This window comes from Myotis yumanensis, unplaced genomic scaffold, assembly GCF_028538775.1.
Source record: "Myotis yumanensis isolate MYYU_CA2020_CCGP unplaced genomic scaffold, mMyoYum1.0.hap1 SCAF_5, whole genome shotgun sequence".
Lineage (NCBI taxonomy): Eukaryota > Metazoa > Chordata > Mammalia > Chiroptera > Vespertilionidae > Myotis > Myotis yumanensis.
The window spans coordinates 59,408,821-59,424,705 of record NW_027223756.1 but is presented as its reverse complement, the minus strand read 5'-3'; the positions used below and the strand labels follow the sequence as shown (position 1 = coordinate 59,424,705).

The following is a 15,885-nucleotide window of genomic DNA, read 5'->3' as shown; positions in this document are numbered from 1 at the left end:
ATTACTTATTAGGCAAGTTGGTATTCACATCGATTACTAAAAAATTACCCACATTCTCTTCTTTATTTTTCAATTATAGTTGACATCACCCACATTAAAAAAAATCAAAACATTTATTATATGCTATCAATCTGTAAAACAGTGAGTCCTATAAAGCAAAAACCTAGTACAGCGCTAGCCATTTTGGCTCCGTGGATAGAGTGTCAGTCCCGGGACTGAAGGGCCCTGGGTTACACTCTGATCAAAGGGATGTACCTTGGTTGCAGGCTCCATCCTGGCCCTGGTCAGGCCTGTGCTGGAGGCAACCAATTGATGTGTCTCTCTCACATCGATGTTTCTCTCTCTGTGTCTCTCCCCATCCCTTCCACTTTCTCTAAAAACAGCTCCGAGGCAACATATTCACAGAAATCTTTCCCAATTGAGGCCTCCCCCCCCCCCCCCATTCATTCCATTATATTTAGACTTTACTCCCAATGATTCCTTCTCTAATGAGTATTACAAATGCAGGATGTTAGAGTACCAAGGCTTCACTGTGGACCTAAGGCTCCCGGGTTCGATTCATGTCGAGGGCCCATACCTTGGTTGCAGGCCCCTTATTTTACTTAAAAGAAACATCTCCAGTGTTGAGGAAGGTTACTGAACAACTGCCATACAACTAAGCCAAAATAATGTAAATTTCTGTTAATTTCTTTACAAGTTCTAAGTGGAGAGTTTTAATTCTAGCACTCATCATTACTATAAATGTCACAAAAGTTTAATTGGATTCAGAAATTATGGCAAACAGAAGCTTTTCACTCATGTATTCTTGAATTTTTGTATGCATGTATTTTTACCTGGCCCTTGCTGATAAGTGGGACTTTACAGTCAGTTTTAGAAGATGGAATACAAGAAAATGCGTGTCAATAAAAATATATAAGAAAGAAAAAGAAAATGCGTGTCAGTTCACGGTGCTGGCCTTCAAGTCTCAGCGTGCTCCCTCTTGTTTTAGTGACAGTGACCCTTCGCTCTGATAACCCGTGACTGAGGGGTTGGACCCCTGGGCGGTAACGGCGGGGCGCCCTGCGGGCCTGCACTGCACTTGACCGGAAGCACCACGCGGTCTCGCTAAGCACCGGGGAGCACCACAGCCTAACAGGGCCCTCCGGTCAGTGCAGTGGTCCCGGTACCGCGACGAAAGCCCTGCTGAACATCTTTTCAAGATACGGAGATAGACGAAGAGTACAGAGATAGGCAAAGTAAAGCTCTACTTGCCAACACTATAACCAATACACATACAGTCTGCCAAACGGAAGCATGTTCCAAAATGTCGGCCGTTTCACATGTGAAACACTAAAGTATCCACTCTGCCGCCAGAGAACCTGCTCCAAAATACCCAGTGAAAGAAAATAAAATAAAAACAGAAGAAAACAAACAAACACACAAACAAACAAACAAAATACCCAGTGAGAACCTCCGGCCGCCAGCAGCTCTCACAGCGCTCTGACGGCCATTTCCGCCATGGCCGCCGCCACCCACCACAAGGAGGCGCCAGCGCGGGTCGCCGGCCGCGCCCCCACCCCGCTGGTCCCGCGGCCTCTCCCGCATCTGGTTCTTCCTTGAGTCCCGCCTACCGGCGGCCTGAGACCCGCTCACCTACCTTCTCCTCTCGGTCTCTGCTCGGCGCCGAGGGCGGAGCGGAGGTGTGTCCTCAAGGCCTGAGGGCCGCTGTGCGCTCCTCTCCGCCCCGCGAAGCCAGGGGTCTTCCACGTCCGGGTCAAAGGGCGTGACACAGTCCCAGTTTCCTGTTCACGGCTGTGAACCGAATATGAACCCGTCGGCTGTACAGTCCTGTCGGCAGCGTCCGGAAGGTGACTGGCCCCTACGGCAGGCAGCGTCCGGAAGGTGACTGTCCCCTACGACATTCTCCGTCTTCCTCTCTGACTTTCCACCTCTGTTTACGGTGGCAGTTCACCTCCCCTCCACTTCTAGCAGTGTCTGGTTTCTTACTCCGTTCTTGAATATCTTGAAAAGCCCCCATTTTGTTTTTCTCAGATGAAATTGCCTAGGATGGGAGGGTGGGAAGAGATCAACAAGAGAACTTGTGTGCACTTGTGCACAACCCAGGGAGACAGACAATAGGGCGGTGAAGGCCATGGGGGCGGGGGCGGGATGGGCAATAAGGGTTAAGGGGGGGCGGGGATCGGGACACATGTAATACTTTCCGCAATAAAGATTTAAAAAAAAAATTGCCTAAAAGTCTCAGCCTGTTTCTTTAGAGGTTCTCTTAATAGTTTCTGCCCTGCCCGGTTTGGCTCAGTGGATAGTGTCGGCCTGCGACTAAAGGGTCCCAGGTTCCATTGGCCAAGGGCATATGCCCCATTGCGGGCTCGATCTCCCCCTGTAGGGGGCGTGCAGGAGTCAGACAAGCAATGATTCTCATCCTTGATGTTTCTATCTCTCCCTTCCTCTCTGTAAAAAATCAATAAAAATATTTTTTTTAAAAAATAGCTTCTGCCCTTAAAGGAAGTGTTTCCACAATCTGTCCTTGTCTCCGTTTTTGTTTTTTAAATATATTTCACTGATTTTTTTACAGAGAGGGAGGGAGAGGGATAGAGAGTCAGAAACATCGATCAGCTGCCTCCTGCACACCTCCCACTGGGGATGTGCCCGCAACCAAGGTACATGCCCTAGACCAGAATCAAACCTGGGACCCTTGAGTCCGCAGGCCGATGCTCTATCCACTGAGCCAAACCGGTTAGGGCTTGTCTCTGTTTTCTGATTCACAAAATCATACTGCAGTTCTCAACCGCCACAGGCTCCGGCGCAGCAGACAAGCTCCCAGCAGCATCATTTCTCCTTTCCCTGCTCACTGGGGAGAAGGCGGCCTGTGGGGGTGCGGACGGACGGTGAGAGGGGTGGGGGGCTGTAACAGGCCCGAGGTTCGCCTGCCTGATGCTTGGAAAGAAAGGCCGGTGCTCGCTTGGGCAGCGCATATACTAAAATTCGAGCCATACGGAGAGGATTGGCATGGACCCTGTGCAAGGATGATACGAAAATTGGTGAAGCATTATATACTAGTATTTTTTTAAAAGGCCAATATTCAACAGATCAGAGTTTGGGGCAAGGACAGATTTATTGATGAAGGAGATGGGAGAACTAATTCTCAAATCTATTTTAAGAGTGTCTGGAATCCAGGCATCTTTTATTGTTAAGGGAAAGGATGGGGTTTGGGGGGGGAGTTGAGTTGTGGGTGCTGGCCCCTTCCTTCCATAAAATGCAGAATGTTGGAAAAGTTTTTACTCTATATATTTGTCGGCAGATCCAGTAAAAATATGCGTACATTCTATGCACGTCCATCAGTCTATCGAGGATAACATTTGCTTTTTTAAAGAAAACACTAGAGATAAGGTTTTGGAATAAATAACTCCTGAAGTCTCTTTGTACTCTGAGGTGTGTTTTTTTTTTTTTTAATATTTTTTTTATTGATTATAGAGAGAAAGGAAGGGAGACAGATAGAGAGATAGAAACATCAATAAGAAGGAAACATCAATCAGCTGCCTCCTGCACACCCCTTAAAGGGGATCAAGCCCACAACCTGGGCATGTCCCCTGACCAGGAATTAACCACTGACCTCTTGGTCCATGGGTCCACGCTCAACAACTAAGACACACCAGCCAGGCAAAAAAATTTTTTTAATCTATTAATTCCTTACTCATTTGTTTGTCATGGGGCACTGACCTAATGCTAGTATCATTTATGGAATAGCTATTTTTATGTCTGTTACTAAGATAGTGTATATCCTCTTCCATTATAAACACCATCACTGTGACTTTGTCAGTGGAGGGAAAAAAAAGAGGGTAAGAGGGTTCTATGGATAGTAACCTCACAGAGTGATCTTGATCATAAATTCCTAACTGGGCAGATCATGGTGGGTAGTCAGGTCCCAAGCATATAACATATATATGTACATTCTCACCCGATGATATGTTTTTATTGATTTTATTTATTTATTTGATTTTTGCGGGGTAACTAGTTTATTCAAACTGTTGGACAGAGCTCCCACCATGGGAGCTGAGCCATGGGGCTGAACTGTGTGGGGATGACCAGGTATCAGAAGCTCAGCTGAGCAGCAGGAGCAGCATTGGGGCCAGGCCAAGCAGGAGAGGCCAGGCCCCATAGAGCCCAGCTCCATTCATGGTCTCAGCATAGAACCTGGCCACCTCCTCGTTGGGGTTGCCCTGTGCTGGGTCAAACCACATCTAGATGCAGCGGCCACTGCCTCGGCTGTAGTTGCTGACTTTGTAGGAGTGACTCCAGATTTCATTGCACAGAGCAGCAGGCGTGGGGCAGTAGAAGTCAAAGCGGTGGCAGGCAGCCTTCACGGAGCACTCATTAGACCCTGAGGTCCAGTTCCAGCCCTTGTGCCAGTTATTCTTGTAGGTGTAGGAGGTGCGGCAGTCTTCCCACCAGCTCTCACAGTCCTCTTTGCACAGGGGCACATTCAGGATCCGCTCTTTGCGCCAGCTCTGGTTCACCTCCTGGATCCAGGGCCCCAGGTTGGGGGAGCACTCATACAGGCAGGTGTCCTGGATGAAGTGGCGCTTGCAGGCGGGTTTCATCGGGCCGCAGTGGTCCCAGTTGAATCTGTACAGGTAGGAGACATCCTTATGGGCTTCCTGGCTAGTGTTGACAGAGCAGCAGGCATTCTTCTCCCAGGGACTGCACTGCTCATGCAGCTTGTCCTCTGGGCTTGGCTTTTCCTTGTGGTGCTTGGCATTCATGCAGACATTGAGAAGCTCAGTCCTGGGCCCGGCTGCCCATACTTTGGCCCCCCACACCAGAAGGAGCCACAGCTGTGTTCTCATCGTTCGAGCCATGTCAGTCCCTCCATATTACACCCATCTCCTGTAGAACTAGGGTATCTTGTCTGGGCCTCATAGACAGGACCTGAGCTGAGCAGCGGCTCAGTGGGTAGAGTGTCAGCCTGTGGACTGAAGGGTCCCAGGTTCAATTCCAATTAAGGGCACATACCTGGGTTGTGGGCTCAGTCCCTGGTAGAGGGTGTGCAGGAGGCAGCCCATCAGTGATTCTCTCTCATCATTGATGTTTCTATCTCTCCCTCTCCCTTCCTCTCTGAAATAAATAAAAAGATATTTTTTAAAAAATAATTTCTTTCGGGGTCTTTTTTTTAAAATTGGTTTTCGAGAATAGAAGGAAGGGACACAGATATGAGAAAGAGAGAGAGAGAGAGAGAGAGAGAGAGAGAGAGAGAGAGAGAGGAGAGAGAGAGAGGATCCTCTATTCATTGTATCATGGTCACTCCTGACCCTTGGAAAGAACATGCCACCGTTTGATATACAAGAAGATGCTCCAATCTACTGAGCCACACAACCCAGGGCCTGTTTTCTTGTACTTAACATGTTTATTTAGAATTAGTGGGGTTATAAGGGCAAAGCAACGATTTTTCAGTTATTGATGGATAGTTCAGCATGGCTTTCTTAGGAAAAGGTTTCCACTCCAGCTGTCTGCAGTGCTGGAAGGCCTACCTCCCAAAGCCAAAACAGGCTACTACCAATTTGTTCAATCTTCCCAATATAATACGCATAGTAAACAGGGCAGACATGTAATTTCATATTATTAATAGGTTTCTGCATTTTTTCCATAACTGTTGCTTCTTTTTCTACATGGGGAGTTGTGTTTTTGTGGTTGTTTATTTCTGTGACTTCTTTGTATTGTGGGCATTCTTTATTTAGAGATCATATTTTATTAGTAAATACTGAAAATATTTCCCCTGGTTTTGTTTATACTCAATTTGCATGTTTTAAATGTCTTTATTCTCTGGATCACATTTCACAAATGAGGCTTTTGGGGCACATACTGCTGTTGAAGGGGAACAGAATATGCCACCCTAACATATGCCTCTTTGGGGGCTGATGATATTTGAAAGGTTGCTGGTGCTGCAGAATATCTGGAACCGGTGAGGGGCTGAGGGCTGTTTTCAGGCTGGCGGGTGATGGAAGCTCCCAACTGCTCCTTTTTTTCTTTTTTATTCTGGGCCAGCTTTAGCTCTGAGGCTCCAGCTCTTAGGCCTCCGCTGCTGAAAGTAGGTATCTGGTTTGTTTCGGTTCGAAACAATGTATAACTCCAGCTCTGACTCCAGCTCTGAGATCCCAGCTCGCTGAAAGCTGGTTTCTGGGGGTTTTTTTTAGCTTCTATGTTTGTTACAATGTTCAAACTGCAGGCTCAGAGGCCTGCAAGGCAGGCAGGAACATTGGTTTCCTCTGTCACTCAAGCCTCATGTTAGTTTCAAGCTGCCTGGCTGCCGGCCACCATCTTGGCTGTCAGTTAATTTGCATATCTCCCTGATTAGCCAATGGGAAGGGTAGCGGTCGTACGCCAATTACCATGTTTCTCTTTTATTAGTGTAGATATATATATATCTCCTATCTAATAAAAGAGAAACATGGTAATTAACCATAACTTCCCTACCCTTCCCATTGGCTAATCAGGGTGATATGCAAATTAACTGCCAACTAAGATGGCAGTTGATTTGCATATATCTGCTGGGAGCGTAGCAGGCCAGGCGGCTGAAAACTAGCTGGGCGGTGGAGGCGGGAGCAAAACAAGCCAGCAGGGTGGTGAGGAAGGCGGGAACAAACAAGTTGGCTGGGGGGCTGAGGGAAGCAGAATGAAACAAGCCAGACATCCCCCTGAGGGATCCTAGACTGTGAGAGGGCACTGGCCAGCCTGAGGGACACCCCCCATCCCCGAGTGCACAAATTGTTGTGCACCGGGCCTCTAATATATATATACATATATATATTTTTTTTTTTTATTATTATTTTTTTTTTACCTAAGATGGTAGAGGACCATTGTATTTCCTTATACAACATACTGTAAAAGAGTAAGGATGAAAAAAAGCAAACTGAATTTGGTAAATGTGAATTGGGAGCCATCATAAATACTGTGTTTTAAACCTGGGGCTTTCCTTAACATCTATCTCCTCATAAGTAAAAAAAAATATATAGTGATATTATTATTCTTATATACCCAATTCCAAGAATTTAGGATTGTAGGAGAGAGAAAAAAAATTCCCTTCTACCATTGTAGGTTCTGTGGCTGGTCTAAGAATTAAATTGACATAAAATAGATTTGTTGTGGGCTGTGTAAACAGCACCTGGGGTCTGACTGATGGGGCCCGTCCAAACCTGGGTTCAGCAACCTCGGTACTTGGGTTCTGGTTGGAAAGAATTCAGAGCCAAGACCCCAGACTGTAAGAGAACATTTATTTGGTAAATCACAGAGATAGAAGTAATTCCTAGAACAAATGGGCTTAGGAAACCAATTGTGGAGGTAAAAGAGAGCCCTTGGAGCTTGGGAGTGAGGAATGGTCACATGCCTGGGGCAGGGAGTGGGAGGGGAAAGAGCAGGGGGTGCTCTCAGGAGGGTCCTCTGTCCTAAAGGATTTAAGTGTTATCTGTAGGGAGGAAAGGTCAGTGGGTCCAAACTGCTTAATCAGCATTACTCAAGGTAAGGAAAAGTCAGCCTGAGGGAAGGGCCCCACCCTACAATTGATTGTGCCTTGTTGTGGGCCTGGGGCTTTCCACCCTGGTGACCTGTACCTGGCCCTTGAAATTTCTCTGCTCTTATCTAACTGCCTACATACAACAGATTAACAAGAGACAAAATATTTTTAATTACATTCTTTTAAATGCAGGAATTTCACAAAGATTTGAGAAGTGAGACTTCTATACCATCTTGAGGTGAGGAAAGGCTAGGGGTCTGGAGCTTCTGAGGTTGTGGGAGGCAATTCACTGGAAGGTGAGAGGAAGAAATGTTTGGTAAGCAAAGGTGATCCTGTTAAACATGTAAGCCAAGCTGTCCTGAGTTCTGAGGGATTTGATGCTGGCAGGCATTTTTGGATAGTAAAAATCAGAGGCACCGGTGAACGTTTCTTAGGTGTGTGTAAAGAATCTTTCCCCAGAAATACTCTTACATTACCATTGCCAAGCAATGGATGCTGCACTCATACATTTAGCCCTTCTCCTGTAGGACATCATAAGATTGGCATTTTTCTGGACTATGAGTTGGGAGCGGTTTCATTTTATAATTTGAATAACAGGTCATACTTGTATGGGTTCACTGATACATTTACAGAAAAACTTATGCCTTATTTCTCCATTGCATCTTCTTCAGAATCTCTTACAATCAGTATCATCAAAGTCCAATGATGAAAAACATGTAGATTTTGTATGTGCTTACAGTAGTTTCTCCCCTTGTTATTGAAAGGAATTCTTATAATAAAAATTCTGATTCAAGTTTTGATGTTTGAATGTTGAAAGCTTCAAGGACTCACCCTTCTCTTCTCCCTATCCTTACACATGGGAAAGCTGATGAGAAAGTCCAGGTGCTCCATCCTTGGGTGCAGGGGGGAAGTTCCAATCAAACAGGCTTCCACCAACAGCGCCCAGTAACTGCCATGAACACCACAAGCTAGTCCCTTTTCCCTGTGCTCTCAGTCATTTTGGGACCTACTCTAATACCCACTGAATTCTCCCCCAAAAACCTTATCATGTGAGTAATAAACTTTTTCATACTCTTCTGTTATGTGGTGAGTCATCATCAGTGTGACCATTTGAAACCAAGTTTGGATGGCTTCCACGCTGACTATGCAAGCTGGTCACTACCATTGGCATTGTGAGCAGAATTTTCCAAATATGAAGCCCCCTCATCTTACTGTGTGGTAACACATCCTGGTTCCCTAGGCAAGGTGTCCTTGTAATTTGCACTGCATTTGCTGAGTTCCATGGAAGCTGTGTTGTAGATTTAACAGTTAAATCAGAATTTTCGATAAGAAACAAATTCTGTTTACTTTATTTTCCATATAATATTTTAGAAATTCTTATTGTCCTGCCTTTGTTTCATGTTTTTTTAAAAAATATATATATTTCTTTATTGATTTCAGAGAGGAAGGGAGAAGGAGAGAGAGATGGAAACATCAATGATGAGAGAGAATCACTGATCGGCTGCCTCCTGCACGCCCCCTACTGGGGATCAAGCCCGCAACCCAGGCATGTGCCCTTGGCAGGAATGGAACCTGGGACCGACCCCTCAGTCTGCAGACTGATGCTCTATCCACTGAGCCAAGTCGGCTAGGGCTGTTTCATGTTTTATAAAATTTTTATATATAGGGGTGAGCAAAAGCAGGTTGACAGTAGTGATATAAATAATATACTAGTTAATAACAATTAATAAAAAATTTGCATACTAACAACTGTAAACCTACTTTTCTTTTAAAATCCTCATCTGATGATATGTGTATTGATATATAGAGAGAGGAATGGACAGAGAAAGTAAAAAACAGGTATGTGAGAGAGAAGCATCAATCTATTGCTTCCCCAATGTGCCATGACTGGGGATTGAACCTAAAATCTATGTGCCCTGAATGGGAATCCAATCTGCAACCTTTCTGATGTAGGAGATGACCATCCGGCCAGGGCTGTAAACCTACCTTTGGCAATCACTGTATGACCTCCAAAATAACATACTCGTTTTTGACATTTTTTATTTGCCAAACTTTTAGAATATCCTTCCGTTTGGATGCCTGTATGTGTATTGTTTACAATATTTGGAAATAAAGTTTTACTTTGCATATCTCTGTATTATTCGTCTATCTCTGTATCTTGAAAAGATGCTCAGCAGAGCTTTCATTGAGGAACACGGATCAGAGTAGCCCTGCTATGCTGTGATCAGAGTAGCCCTGCTATGCTGTGGTGATCTCAGGTGCTTATTGTTGTAAAGTGCAGTGTAGACCAGCAGGTGCTGCTCCATTACCCACCAGGGACCTAACTCCCTCAGTCATGTGTTGTCACAGCACTGGGTCAGTACAGCTAGAGAAAGAGGGAGCACTGAAGGGCCACCCTGAGCATTGAAGGCCAACACCAGGAAGAGACACACACTTTTCTCTTTTTCCATTTTCTAAAAGTCATTGCAAGGCCCTAGTTCTCTGCAAGGGGTGAAGAAGAATACATGTATTGTGAGGTGAAAGGCTACTGTTTGCCATGATTCCTGAATTAGACATTATTGAAATGTACATTAATGATGAGTGTTAAAATTAAAATTATTTCATTATAAAAAGAAAAATAAATTCTTTCATTACATCTTGTAAATAGATTAACATAGACTTTTACAATAGTTTGACTCGATCGGGCAGCAATTGTACAATAACTTCCCCCAATAAAGAAGATATTTATTTTCTTTAAATATTTTTATTGATTTTAGAGAGGAAGCAATAGGGAGATAGAAACATCAATGACAGGGATTCATTGATGAGCTGCCTCCTGCAGGTCCCCCACTGGGGATTGATCTGTAACCTCTTTCTATATCAATACACTTGGCACTACCATCTTTCTTTACAATCGGCTTGTAGTCTCTTGAACAGAATGTGTTAAACCTGTTTGTAATGTAGTTTATTCAGCCAATACCGACCATTGATATTTCCAATGTTTCCATTTTTTTGAAGTTTAAACCTGTGCTGAAATGAACATCTTTGTAGATATTTATTTTGTTTTTTCTTTCTTTTTAAAATATTTTTTATTATTTGGCCAAGTTGCATGTGTGTCAAAGAACAACATTCAACTAAGTAAATTTTATTATTTTATTTTTATTTTTTAAAATATATTTTATTGAATTTTTATAGAAAGGAAGGGAGAGAGATAGAGAGTTAAGTTAGAAACATCAATGAGAGAGAAACATCAATCAGCTGCCTCCTGCACACCCCCTACTGGGGATGTGCCCGCAACCAAGGTACATGCCCTTGACTGAAATCGAACCTGTGACCCTTCAGTCTGCAGGCCGATGCTCTATCCACTGAGCCAAACTGGTTAGGGCCAACTAAGTAAATTTTAAAGATCTTATTGACTTTATTCAATGGTTCAATAGGAGGCATCCAATCTTACAGATAGAAAGGAGCTCTGAGAAACTGTAAAAAATGAAATGCTTCGTAGGCAAAAGGGAGCAAGCAGGAGGTTATAGACAAAAGAACGGGTTGGATATTACAAGGTTACTTTCCTTTGGGGATGGCAAGGGCTCATCAGACAGCTGACCTAACTAGTGCTGATCAGGTGATTCCTGATTGGCTGGTTTAAGATTCAATTTCTGGGAAAGCTGAATTTAATTAAGTCTTAGTTTGATGACATGGGGTTTAGCATAAGAATTTCTTTTGGAGCTTTTTTAAAATTAGTTTTAGAGGAAGTGAGGGAGGGAGAGAGAGACAACTATCAATTGGTTGCCTTCTACATAAGACTCAACTTGGGACCAGGGATCGAACCTCCAACCTGGGTTTGTACCCTGACCAGGAATTGAACCTGCCACCTTTTGGCATAAGCTCCAACCAACTGAGCCACAGTGCGCTGTATTGGGGCCTGTTTTCTTGTGCTTAAGATGTTTTTTTTTTAGAATTAGGGCAAAGCAAAGATTTTTCAATTGTTGATAGATAGATCACTGGCTTTCTTTAAAAAAAGGTTTCTAGCCCCGCTGGAATGGCTCAGTGGTTGAGTGTCAACTTATGAACCAGGAACTCACAGTTTGATTCCTGATCAGGGCACATTCCCAGGTTTTGTGCTCAATCCCCAATGGGTGGTGTGCAAGAGGCAGTAGATCAGTAATTATCCCTCATCCTTGATGTTTCTCTCCCTCACTGAAATCAATAAAAATATATTTAAAAAAAGAAAAATCCCAAGAAACCAACCTGCCCATAGGCTATTGATATAAAAAAAGAGTTAAGTTCCTATGGCATCCCATCAACATTTTAACAAAATGACATTGAATGAAATGACATTATTCAAGGACCTACTGTATTTGATTATTAAGTCAATCTTCAGATTTTCTTTCTGTTGTCATTTTTGCTACTCAGCCATGACACAGACAAAATAAGAGAAACAACTGGGCTTACCAGTGGAGTGTGTCATTAGTGGGAGTCTCTCTCTCTCTCTCTCTCTCTCTCTCTTTAAGGAGTGATCTTTTTTAAAAATATGTATTTTTTATTGATTTCAGAAAGGGAGGGAGAGAAAGATAGAAACAATCTGGAATCATACCATGACCTCCTCATTTATAGGTTGATACTTAAACACTGAGCGACACTGGCTGGGCTTAAATATATTTTTATTGATTTCAGAGAGAGGAAGGGAGAAGCAGAGGGAGAAGCAGCAATGATGAGAGAATCATTGATAGGCTGCCTCTTGACAACCCCTACTGGGGACCAAAATCTGATCTCCTGGTTCATGGGTCTATGCACAGACAATGAGCCATAGCGGTTTGGCAAGGATATATATTTTTTAAGAACATCACCTCTATGCTGTCTCAAAGACACCCTTCTTTTTTACAGCTGCATAATATTTCATTGTGTAAATGTACCACATCTTCTTTCATCCGCTCATTACTTATGGGCTCTTGGGCTATTTCCAGATCTGGGGGAAAAAAAAAAAAGATGGAACTTTTACCCTTTGAGACAGCATGGAGGGACCTGGAGCGTATTATGCTAAGTGAAATAAGCCAGTGAGAGAAAGACAAGTATCACATTATCTCACTTATATGTGGAATCTAACGCACAAAATAAGCAACAAAATAGATCCAGAGATAGTGAAACATGTAACAGGCTGACAAATTTCACAAGGTGAGGTGACAGGAAGAGACTACCCAAAGAACTTATTGGGTATACACATAACCCATGGACACAGACAAAGGTGTGGTGAAGGGGAAGGGGGCGGGGAGGAGTCCATAACTCTTTTTTATATCAATAGCCTATGGGCAGGTTGGTTTCTTGGGATTTTTCTTTTTTTAAATATATTTTTATTGATTTCAGTGAGGGAGAGAAACATCAATGATGAGGGAAGAGGGGGAGAGGCAAGGCAGGCTGGCAGGGGTTAATGGGGGAAAAGGGGGACATATATAATATTTTCAACAATAAAGAATTATAAAAAAATAAAGTAAGCATGTAAGGAATAATGTGAAAGATGCTGGGTGTCTAGAGGAGGGTAATCTTTAGCTCAGTGGTTCTCAACCTTCTGGCCCTTTAAATACAGTTCCTCATGTTGTAGTAACCCCCAACCATAAAATTATTTTCGTTGCTACTTCATAACTGTAATTTTGCTGCTGTTATGAATTGTAATGTAAATATCTGAGATGCAGGATGGTCTTAGGCGACCCCTGTGAAAGGGTTGTACAACCACCAAAGGGGTCGCGACCCACACGTTGAGAACCACTGCTTTAGCTCTTTGGAATGGATCCAAGGAACCCTGGGGTGTGGAAAAAGGGAACCAAGCCATAATGACCACTTTCTGGATTATGTTTCTAGGAACAACTTACTAAACTATAAAGCTTTAGAGAGCATTATACAAGAGAGGCAAAAAAAACATACTCCCTACCTAAAGCCAATTTTGTCAATATACCATAAGCCTCTAGATAACTTCAGTATAGAAATTGGTGAAAACAATAATCATTAAAACAGGTAGAGGACGTCTTAATTCATTTATCTTCAAACAAGGTAATACATAATGAAACTAAAGTAAATACTTTTCTTTAAGCTCTCAAACTTAGATAATGATTTGTTAATTTAACATTATTGATATTATTGATGAAATAATTACATATGGTTGCAATTCTTCAACTATGTCTCTGTGCTCCATAACATTCTGGAGAGGTGGTGAAGGCTTTATTCAGAGGCCTTAAAACAAACTTTCAGCTATGATAGAAATATTTTAGAGCACCCTGACAGACCTTTGAGGAGACTTTAGTGTAGATGTCAGATTCTCAATGAAAACAACTATTACAATGTCACTGAAGTAGTTGACAAAAGTTCAGCTGCTACTTAAAAATCCAGTGAATCATGTTTAACAGTATTATTTTGACAGGACAGTACTTCCCAGTCTCTGGTTTATACAGCAATCTCTCAATTTCAGATTCTTAGGGAAGCCCAGCCAGTGTGGCTCAGTGATTGAGTGTCAACCTATGAACCAGGAGGTCAGGATCCCCAGTGTGGGGTTGTCCAGGAGGATTCTTTCTCATCATTGATGTTTCTATCTCTTTCTCCCTCTCCCTTCCTCTCTGAAATCAATAAAAATATATTTTAAAACAATATTCTTAGGGAAAACTGTTATATATTAGGCACTTGACCAAGACAAAAGAACTTAAGACACAGTCCAAAAGAAGATTACATTTTCATTGGCGAGATTAGGGATAAAAGCATGCAGACCTAAGCAGCATACAATAGACTATAGTGCAGGGGATACTATAGAGAGGTAATAATAAATTAGTAAATGAATAGCACGGATGATGCAAGAAATTTAGGTTAACTAGGTATCCTAGAATGAGAGGGAAATGAGTCCTTACTAGTATTTGGCAAAAGGGAAGCCCAAGAATAGGATTAGGAGACAAAGATAAGGGCTTTTTACTTTGGACAGGGCGGAGTGTGGTGGCAGGGCCACAGGATTATATAGATAATTCAGTAATCTGGGGCATGATCCAGATCTGGGGTGGGTTCCTTGATTTCCAATCTCAGGCATTCAGTGCTGCTCCACAATTTTTAAAATTATTTCATTAAATCCTCACCCAAGTCGTAGCCAGTTTGACTCAGTGGATAGAACGTTGGCCTGCGGACCAAAGGACCCTGGTGTCGACTCTGGTCAAGGGCATGTACCTTGATTGCAGAATACTCCCTGGCAGGGCCTTGCTGTGGCTCCTGTGGGAGGCAACCAATCAATGTGTTTCTCTTACATGGATGTTTTTCTGTCTCTCCCTCTTCTACTCTCCCTAAAAATCAATGGAAAAATATCTTTGGCTGAGGATTAACCAAAAATAAACAAACAAATAAATCCTAGAACCAGAGTCATAGAAGCATCGAATATACTGTTCAACCTAGGAGAGAAGGCTGGGGGTGAGAGGGTAAGAGATCAACCAAAGGACTTTGTTAAGGTAAAAAAAAAAACACACACATTGAAACCTGTAAAGAATTTTTGTGAGTTTATTGGAGCCAAACTATCGACATATGCCGGGAAGCAGAACCTCAACAAATTGAGATAATGCTCCAGAGAATGGTGGGTTACATCTGTATTTATACATTGCAATCAAAGGAAAGGGATGTAAGTGGGTTACATGAAATCCATTAGTGATAGAATAGAGAGGCAGGAGAAAGCAAAGCAGGGCAACCCCTGGGATTGGATAAAAAGTAAAATGATAGATACATACTTAGGTGGGTGCAGGAACAATTAACATAACAATGAAGGAATTTGTGGTATTTGTCCTGGAGCCCAAGTACATTAGGTTGTGCCCCAAGGGGTCCAGAAAAGGGGAAGTTACAAGTTACCCAGACATTTCAAGAGTATGTTATAGATGCAAAAAGACAGGTAGGCTCAGTTCAGGTAAAAGTTGACCTTGTCAGTGAAGATACTGGCCTAGGAGATAATTACCCACCATAACTGCTTCTCGTTAAAGTTTAATTTCAGACCATCCTTTGTGGTTACTTTAGGTCTGAGTTTGCAAGACCACCATGCAGGGCTTCCCTGAGCTTGTCAGGTTAGCATGTGGCCCCTTCCGTCCACTTGTATGCATGCATATGAGCATAACCAATGGACACAGAGAGTAGTGTCCATTGAGGGTATGTGATGGAGGGTGGGAGTGGCCGGGGAGAGGTCAATGGGGAAAAAAGGAGACTTATGTAGTACATTAAACCATAAAGAATTTTTAAAAAGAAAAAAAAAATCTCACCCAAGTATATGTTTCCACTAATTTTATTTTATTATTTATTTTTTTAAACACAGTTTTTTAAAAATATATATTTTATTGATTTTTTTTTACAGAGAGGAAGGGAGAGGGATAGAGAGTTGGAAACATAGATCAGCTGCCTCCTGC

The 15,885-nt window shown here is 42.8% G+C and overlaps 1 non-coding gene and 1 pseudogene across 1 annotated transcript; one reads left to right on the top strand and one right to left on the bottom strand.

Moving 5' to 3' along the window:
* The first annotated feature begins 2,951 nt into the window (after positions 1-2,951).
* LOC139011839 (U6 spliceosomal RNA) lies at positions 2,952-3,058 on the top strand. Its single transcript, XR_011471668.1, has one exon. It is a non-coding gene; the product is annotated as a U6 spliceosomal RNA (small nuclear RNA).
* Positions 3,059-4,097: 1,039 nt separating this feature from the next.
* LOC139011754 (folate receptor alpha pseudogene) lies at positions 4,098-4,856 on the bottom strand (annotated as a pseudogene).
* Between the last annotated feature and the right edge of the window lie 11,029 nt (positions 4,857-15,885).